This window comes from Diceros bicornis, chromosome 15 (assembly GCF_020826845.1).
Source record: "Diceros bicornis minor isolate mBicDic1 chromosome 15, mDicBic1.mat.cur, whole genome shotgun sequence".
Classification (NCBI taxonomy): Eukaryota; Metazoa; Chordata; class Mammalia; order Perissodactyla; family Rhinocerotidae; genus Diceros; species Diceros bicornis.
In genome coordinates, this window is record NC_080754.1 from 66,518,840 (window position 1) to 66,528,730 (window position 9,891).

Here is a 9,891-nt window from a genome sequence, read left to right on the forward strand (position 1 = left end):
CATGCAATGGAGAAAGGAAAGTCTCTTCAATAAATGGTGTTGGGAAAACTGGACAGCCACATGCAAAAGAATGAAAGTGGACCATGTGCTATCGCCATTCACAAAAATTAACTCAAAATGGATCAAAGACCTGAAGGTGAGACCTGAAACTATAAAACTCATAGAAGAAAATATAGGCAACACACTATTTGACATTGGTTTTAAAGGAATCTTTTCGGATGACATGCCTACCCAGACTAGGGAAACTAAAGAAAAAATAAACAAGTGGGACTTTATCAGACTAAAGAGCTTTTATAAGACAAATGAAACCAGAATCAAGATGAACAACCAACCAACCAGCTGGGAGAGAATATTTGCAAAACATACATCTGACAAGGGGTTGATCTCCATAATATATAAAGAACTCACACAATTGAACAACAAAAAAACAAACAACCCGATCAAAAAATGGGCAGAGGAAATGAACAGACACTTCTCCAAGGAAGATATACAGATGGCCAATAGGCACATGAAAAGAGGCTCAACATCACTAATCATCAGGGAAATGCAAATCAAAACAACACTAAGATACCACCTCACGCCCGTTAGAATGGCTATAATCACCAAGACAAAAAACAACAAATGTTGGAGAGGATGTGGAGAAACAGGAACCCTCATACACAGCTGGTGGGAATGCAAATTGGTGCAGCCTCTATGGAAAACGGTATGGAGATTCCTCAAAGAATTAAAAATAGAGATGCCCTATGATCCAGCCATCCCACTACTGGGAATCTATCCAACGCACCTGAAATCAACAATCCAAAGAGGCTTATGCACCCCTATGTTCATTGCAGCATTATTCACCATAGCCAAGAAGTGGAAGCAACCTAAGTGTCCCTCGACTGACGATTGGATTAAGAAAATGTGGTATATATATACAATGGAATACTACTCAGCCATAAAAAAAGACAAAATCGTCCCATTTGCAACAACATGGATGGGCCTGGAGCGTATTATGTTAAGTGAAATAAGCCAGAAAGAGAAAGACAAACACTGTATGATCTCACTCATATGTGGAATATAAACCAACACATGGACAGAGAAAACTGGACTGTGGTTACCCGGGAAGTGGGGGTGGGGGGTGGGCACAAGGGGTGAAGGGAGTCATATATGGGGTGAAGGACAAACAAAAATGTACAACCCAAAATCTCACAATGTTAGAAACCATTAAAATATCAATAAAAATGTAAAAAAAAAAAAAAAATTAAAAAAAAAAAAAAAAAAAAAAGATTACAGTCTTCACTCCTGCCAGCAGTGTGAGAGGATGCTGCTTCCTCATTTTCCCTCCATTCTTTTTTTTTATTGATGTCATAATAGTTTATAACATTGTGAAATTGTAGTTGTACGTTATTGTTTGTCAGTCACCATATAAATGCATCGCTGCACCCCTTGAGTCTCCCCCCAACCCCCGTGCCCCTGGTAACCACCAAACTGTTCTCTCTGTCTGTGTGTTAGTTTATCTTCCACATATGAGTGAAATCATGCAGTGTTTGTCTTTCACGTTGTGGCTTATTTTGCTTAACATAGTACCCTCCAGGTCCATTCATGTTATCACAAATGGGATGATTTTGTCTTTTTTTGTGGCTGAATAGTATTCCATTGTATATATATATACCACATCTTCTTTATCCAGTCATCAGTCGAGGGACACGTGGGTTGCTTCCACTTCTTGGCTATAGTGAATAATGCTGCAATGAACATAGGGGTGCATAAACCACTTAGGATTGTTGATTTCAAGATCTTTGGGTAGATACCCAGTAGTTGGATAGCTGGATCATAAGGTATTTCTATTTTTAATTTTTGGAGGAATCTCCATCCTGTTTTCCATAAAGCCTGCGCCAGTTTGCATTCCTACCAGCAGTAAATTAGGGTTCCCATTTCTCCACAACTTCTCCAACATTTGTTGTTTTTTGTCTTGGTGATTATAGCCATTCTGATGGGCGTAAGGTGATATCTTAGTGTTGTTTTGATTTGCATTTCCCTGATGATTAGTGATAAACATCTTTTCTCGTGCCTATTGGCCATCTGTATATCTTGTTTAGAAAAATATCTGTTGATATCCTCTGCCCATTTTTTGATTGGGTTGTTTGTTTTTTTGTTGTTCAGTTGTGTGAGTTCTTTATATATTATAGAGATTAATCCCTTGTCAGATATGTGATTTGCAAATACATTCTCCCAGCTAGTGGGTTGTCTTTTCATTTTGATCCTGGTTTCATTTGCCTTGCAGAAGCTCTTTAGGCTGATGAAGTTCCATTTGTTTATTTTTTCTTTTGTTTCCCTTGTCTGTGTAGACATGGCATTCAAAAAGATCCCTCTGTGAACAATGTCAAAGAGTATACTGCCTACATTTTCCTCCAGGAGTTTTATAGTTTCAGGTCTCACCTTCAGGTCTTTGATCCATTTTGAGTTAATTTTTGTGTATGGCGAAAGAAGATGGTCTACTTTCATTCTTTTGCCAGTGGCTGTCCAGTTTTCCCAGCACCATTTATTGACGAGACTTTCCTTTCTCCGTTGTATAGTCTTGGCTCCTTTGTCAAAGATTAGCTGTCCGTATATGTGTGGTTTTATTTCTGGGCTTTCAATTCTGTTCCATTGATCTGTGTGTCTGTTTTGTGTACCAGTATCATGCTGTTTTAATTATTATAGCTTTGAGGTATATTTTGAAGTCAGGGAGTGTGATGCCTTCATTGGAGAATTTTTAAATGCCATGTAGGAAACCTCCTCCACCTTCCCTGGAACTCAAGTGTTTTTTGTGAAACTGTGGCTGTGAAAAAGGCCAATTCCCATTGCTTGACAACATATGATGAAGACAGTACAAACTGCAAAGTTAAGCTCACCTGCCAGCATGCGAGAGGCACAACTTATCCCTAGAATGTACCAGAAGCTACCTTTACCCCATTCAAGCTGGAAGGTTTGAGCTTATAAAGGGACCTGGCAGTGCCAGGCAGGCCGAGAATATGGAGTGACCAGCATTGGGTCAAGAACTGAAGCCAGATAACTTGGGTGCTAAATGTCTAAACCTCGTTCAGCTACTTACTAGTTGTATTCTCTGCAACCATTTACTTAATTATTCAGATCCTCAGATTTTCTTATTTATAAGATGAAAATAATACCTATTCTATCACTGGATTTATATGATAAAATTAGCTAAGAATTTTTAAATTATAAACTTTATATGATGATCAGTTTATAACATGGAAGTAAATATAAGCTAAGTTTTTAATTCTTATCTAATATTTTCCTCTAGAGTAGCATTTGTAGTCACTTAACCTATAGGAATCTATTAAAATCAGTATATCACTGGGAATAATTATTTTTTCTAATTAGTTTTTGGATGTAAATCACCACCATCCATGAAAGGGAAAATGATGCTGTAGTTTGTATATTTCTAAACATCTTTCATCTGAGAAAATTGGACAGTGCCATGGTGAGCTCCTGCAGGGCCAAAGAGCAAATAGAATCTTACCTGAAGTTTTCCCTCGATAGCTTAGTGTCTCCCCACCTCACCTGTATCCAGATTTTGACCCAGACAGTTCTGGATAATCTGGGATATGGAGATTTCCAGATTTTAATGACTTCCCTCATACATCAGAATGTCTCTTTCTGCATTACTGAGCTCAATTCCAACTGGGTCACAGTGTTAAGCAAAGTAGGCTTAAAAAGGGAGTACAATAATTCATGTAAAAAATAAGCAGTGCACTTTTTCTCCTCTCCTGCTGGATCTATATGCAATATTTCTCCTTTCTGGTTTCTGTTTTTTAAGTACATTATAAGTACTTGGTAAGTTAGAACCTTTTTGTTTTTTAACTTTCAATTTTAGAATAGTTTTAGATTTACAAGAAAGTTGCAAAGATAATGCAGAGTTCCTGTCTGCCCCTCACCTGTTTCCTCTGTTGTTAGCATCTTACGTTACCAGGCCACATTTGTCACAACTAAGAAACCAACATTGGCACATTGCTTTTAACTAAGCTCCCAACTTTATTCAGATTTCACCAGTTTTTCCACTTATGTCCTTTTTCTGTTCCAGGATCCCATCCAGGATACCACATTACATTTAGTCATCATGTCACCTTAGCCTTCTCTGATTTGTGACAATTTTTTAGGCTTTCCTTATTTTTCATGACCTTGACAGTTTTGAGGAGTACTGGTCAGGTATTTTGTATGATGCCTCTCAATTTGATTTTTTTCTCTAGTTAGACTGGGGTTATGGGATGGGGAGGATGACCACAGAGGTGAGGTCCCCTTCTCAACACACTGTGTTAGGGAGATATGCTATCAATATGACTTATCACTGGTTCTATTAACCTTGATCACTTAGTCTAGGGAGAGTTTGCCAGGTTGCTTCACTGTGAAGATGCTCTATTCTTTAGAAGCGATGACGGAGCTCAGCCCACACTCAAGGGGGGAAGAGGGATAAAGCTCTCCCTCCTGGAGAGGGAGTATCTACAAAAATTGATTTGAAATTCTAATGGAAGATTTGTCTCTTCTCCCTTGTTAATTTTTTCAATCATTTATTTATATCAGTATGGATTCCTGGACATTTATTTTATACTTTGGGTTATAATTTAATACTACATTATTTTTGCTCTCAAATTCTTCCAGGTTTGTTTTGGGAGCTCCTTCACATTGGCTCCCTTATCTCCTTGACATGGCCCGTCCTTTCATTTTTTGAGCACTATAGGATGCTCCATCTAGTATTTTCCTTGTCTGAGCCCTAGAATCAGCCATTTCTCCAAGGAGCCCTGGTTCTTTTTATTAGAGAATGGTATTAGAATTCAAAATCTGGGCACTGGGTGTGCTTGTTGCTACTGGGGAGAAACTTTCTTAAAAATATATTTTTAAAAATTGTGTTTGTTTCAGTACTAGCCATTTGCCCATGCCCTCTAAACTTAGTTGTAAAAATCTAATGTGCAAAAATCTAACCTTATGAAAAAGTAAATATGACAGGAGAACGTATTTATATGAATTACAGAAAGGTTCTTATTCCATTAAAATAATCTTAAGCAGAAAATCTCCTTAAATGCATTTAAAGTATAATTCAATTTAATAAAATTTGGTTTGAGTGTAGCTTTTCAGTAATACACATTATCTTAGTCCAGCTTCCCTAGAAAACAAAACCTGAGGCAAACCTTGCCTACTAAAGATTTACCAGGTGCAATCCCAGAGCAGCAAGAGTGAGGGAAAAAGAGAAATGTGGTAGGCAAGGAAGGAAAAACCCCTGAGACTCAGAATAGCCCCTGGAGGGAGGAGAAGGAATTTCTCTTTTGGCTCCTTCTGATGGAGACTGTGCTGAAGCCCAGCCCCCATCTCCAGGGGAGGCTGAGAAGTTGATGGAGATGGCGTGATGGTAGTTGCAAGTAGCAGAAGTGGAGCGGGGCGGGGGATAGGTAGAGGCCAAGCAAATTTGCTGAGCTGCATAACTGAGACTAGTTACACGTATATGGGGCAAAGCACGTTGTCTAGATTTATTATGCATTAAAAATCTGGAAGCAAAATATATTTGAAGTTATCTTCTTAGAGAACTGACATTTCCATATTAGTACCACCAATGATAGTACCTTAGATTTGTATAGTCATGTTCAGTTTCTTTGGAGCTATATTCTGCTCGACTGCTAGTCTCAGCTTCAAATAATGACCCCATGATGTAGGACAGCAATTAAGAACACGGGCTTTAGAATCAGATGTACTTTTTAAAAAACTTAATTTTGAAATAATTTTTTAAAATTTTGAAATAATTATAGATTCACAGGAAGTTGCAAAGATAATACAGAGAGGTCCCATGTTGAGAGGTCTCACCTTGTTTCCACCATTGGCTACATCTTATGTAATTACAGTACAATATCCAAGCCAGGAAATGGATGTTGGTACAATGCATGTGTGTAATTCTATGTCATTTTATCACATGTCTATATTCATGTAACCACCGTCACAATCAAGATATACAATTATTACATCACCACAAAGATCTCTTTCATGCTGCTCCTTTATAGTTACACTATCCATAACCCCTGGCAACCACTAATCTGCTGTCTATTTCTCTAATTTTGTAATTTCAAGAATGTTATTTAAATGAAATCATAAAGTATAGGACCTTTTGAAATCATCCTTTGTCTTCGATGTACTTGGTTTTAAGTCTTGGCTCCACCACTTACAAGCTATGTGATTAGGATAATCACTTAACTTCTCTGAGCTTCAGTCCTCCCATCTGTAAAATGGGGATGATAATACCTTCTTCATAGCCTGTTGTGAGGGTTAGTGAGATAATGTTTGCAAAACATTGCCTGGTACATAGGAAGGACTCAATAAATAGCAGCAATTTTTATGGTAATAATTATTTTTATTATTAATACTACCTATGCAGCATTGCACCTTGGACAGGGGTAAGATGTGGAGATATAAAACATGGGATCAAATTCCAACTCTCACTTTTTTTTTTTTGGTGAGGAAGATTCACCCTGAGCTAACATCTGTTGCCAGTCTTCCTCTTTTTTTGCTTGAGAAAGATTCGCCCTGAGCTAACATCTGTGCAAATCTTCCTCTATTTTGTATGTTGGACACCTCCACAGCATGGCTGATGAGTGGAGTAGGTCTGCGCCCAGGATCCAAACCTGCGAACCCAGGTTCGCAGGCCACTGAAGCAGAGCACATGGAACTTTACTTGGCCACAGGGCCAGCCCCCTCAACTCTCACTGTTGCATGCTGTGACCTTAAATAAGTTAACTCAGCCAGTCTTTCTCCATCTTAGACTCATTATCTATATTGTTGTGAGAATTAAATGAGATAATAATATGTATGGGAAAGCACAGAACACCCAGGTGCCCTAAATATCTTTACTTTTTTATCCCAAGCCTACTGAGGAGAGCTGTAAGCCAGACTTGTGGCAAGTTCAAATGAATATTTTTGTATTCCTGGGACGGGATGGTGTGACCATCCCATGATGGCATGTTCATGACCAGACTGAACAAAGCAGCAGAGCCCAGGTGAGCAAGAGACGAGAATGGGTAACCTGGAAAATGTTTCCAGTGATTTTTTTTTTTTTTTTTGCCATGAAGATCCATCCTGCCGTACATGGGACTGTTTGAGTTATTCTGATTAAACTGCCTGGGAACATAGGATAATTATCTCTTGCTCGGTGCTTCTATTGGGGAACTTCTACTCCACTTCCCAGGGCCCTCCAGGGCTTGTCAGTTACAGTGGTCCATTTCACTCCCCTCTGCCCCCAGGAACAGAGGGGACCACATGACCAGAAATGTCAGTAACACCTTCCCCACTAGATGGAAAGAGAACCTATTGCAACAGGAGTGATTAAGATGGAGACAGGCCGCAGTGAGGGAGAGCATGATGAGATTGCTTGAGCTCCTGGATTCATCTTTGCCTGAAGCTGGACTACTCCCCAGACTTCCAAGTCACACGAGCCAATCCAGTCCCTTTTATTACTTATACTTCTTTGAGTTGTATTTTTGTAACTAAAAGTGTCCTGGCTAATACAGGAGCTTTTGCAAAACGCACAAGTTTGTGCTCCATGTCTGGAATTTCTGATGCAGTTGGTCTGAAATGGAGCTCAAGCATGTGTGTTGTTTTTAAATTTTTCTAAATTCTACCCCCTGCCCAGTTTGAGAACTACTACTTTTTTTTTCTTTTTGGACCTCAGGTTCACAAGGACAGATTTTATCATACTCAGTTCATGGTATATTATCATTGTTGGTCCATGCAATATCCCTCTCTCATTTTGTTAATTCCATTTTATTGCTTCACTTCCGTTATCACTGCTCCCAAAGACAACCATTCTAATGTATTAAATGAGTATCTTCTCTTTGTATGAGCTTTTGTAAAATGTGTTTGGTTGTTTTCTGTGCGTGTATTTCTCAATTATAAAAACAGCATTTTGTTACACAGCCTATTCTGTTTTTTACTTTAAAAAAATTAATAGACTTTATTTTTTAGGACAGTTTTAGGTTTACAGAAAAATGGAACAAAAAGTACAGAAAGATCCTATATGTCTCTCCCCTCTACCCTGTTTCCCTTATTATTAACATTCTGCATTAGTGATTAACTTTTCTATTTCAGCTGTCTTAGAAGTGAAGAATGGAACAGTGCTGTGTGGGAAGGGAGTCTTTGGACTCTTGATAAATAACAGTGCTTTTCCACAAATGGAAATAAAGAGATGTCTTGGAATAGGAGACAGATACCACAAGACTCCAACGCTGTTATACCAACAGGGGCTGGATCATTTATAACTTCATTTTCTGATTTTAAGACTCTTGATTCAACTCATCTTCAAAGCGAAAAAGAATAGAGGTCATTACAAATATCATAGCAAGGCTGCAAGTTATGTGATTTTATGCTTGTGAGAACTAGTTTCAAAGTAACTTCTCAATTCAATTCTTTCAATTCAATTGAAAAAGAAAACTGCATCCGAGAGGAAGGGTCAGCATCTGAAGAGAGATGATTGAAGTTCTAATGGTGGCTGTCATGCAAAGATGTTCCACAGGAAAGAGAAAGTTCTGTCTCTGCTGGTGAGGTTGTGAGGAAACAGGCACCCTCTACATCTCTGGGAACCTCGGTAAACCCCTGTGAGAGGCACTGGCAGTATCTGTCAAATTGTCATATGCATTTTTGCTTGAATCCAAGGAAATCTCATTCAGTTTGGACTCAGTCTGGACGTTATTTCTTCCCAAAAGGAACTGAACTGGATGTAAATCTCACTGAAAGCCTCAGGATGGGCAGAGCACAGAAATAGTGGTGGAGATTGACAGAGAGCTGTGAGTGTGGAAAAGCTGCCAGTCCCAAGCAAGAGGATGCTGGTGGCAGGTTCAGCACAAAGTATTCAAAGAAAGCTAAATGCCTGTAGCCGTTGTCTGGGGAGATATCTTAGTAACATCTGAACTTCAAGCAATTGCAGATGCAGATTTTGACTCTTTTAAATGACTTCTGAGGAAGCAGTTGTTTCTGGGCAAGAACAGAGTGTTACCTGGAGAGGATCAGTAAAGCCTAGATGGTATAAGAAATGAAATCCAGTTGAGAACAGAAACATTTCCTAAGAGTTGCCTAAGAATTTCTACCACTTCTCTAATAAAGGGATATTGGAATATGACAGCAGAATGCCTCTGTGCAGTATTTGTTGTAGTAGTACATGTAAGTATAATTAGTGAACAACATGCATTTTCTTTTGTACTCTGATTCAGTTTCAATTAGTCTTTGCATTGTTTTCAGAAAGCCCTGCACTGAAGAGCCCTGCACTGTTGTTATGAATCATGACCAGGGCTGGGGGCCCAAACCACAGCTGCCTGAGTGAGGGGACTGGCTGGACCATGGCTCTGGCAGCGTGGTGCCTGAATGTCTTGTCTGCTGTGCTGCCTGTTACACTGGCCCTGGGCAAGGAGTGTTCATCATGGTGACTCTTGCCTCACAGGAAAGGAGCACTTTATGTTTAGTCTGTTCTGTTCCAGAAGGCAAGGAAGTATGTAATATATTATAGAAATAATTTAATAGAATGCTTTTCAAGTTTTTATGCTCTAAAGTGGTGGTTCTCTAACATTACTGGGCATCAGAACCACCTAGAGTGCTATTAAAACACAGATTACTGGGCGCCACACTCAGAGATTCTGATTCAGTAGGTCTGGAGGGGGGTCCAAGAATTTGCATGGTAAGCTTCCATTATCTAGAACATCCATGTGTTAAATTTCTTATTCCTCATGGTGCTGAACTTAAGATGTTATTGCCAAGTGACCTGGACAACAGGGTGCTCGTTACAGCTGGCCCTCCCTCATTACAACTTCTCCTCCTGCCCCAAAGGCTTCGGGCCACTTTGCTGTGCGCCCCCCATTCTCCAGCAATACCCACCCCAGCGGT

At 39.3% G+C, this 9,891-nt stretch overlaps 1 long non-coding RNA gene across 1 annotated transcript in view; it reads left to right on the plus strand.

Annotated features, from left to right (window-relative positions):
* LOC131415032 (uncharacterized) overlaps positions 1–8,518 on the plus strand; it is a 55,193-nt gene extending 46,675 nt beyond the window's left edge. Inside the window, exon 3 of the long non-coding RNA XR_009222303.1 lies at positions 8,107–8,518. This is a non-coding gene — a long non-coding RNA (uncharacterized LOC131415032). The remainder of the gene's footprint in view (positions 1–8,106) is intronic.
* The last annotated feature ends 1,373 nt before the right edge of the window (positions 8,519–9,891 follow it).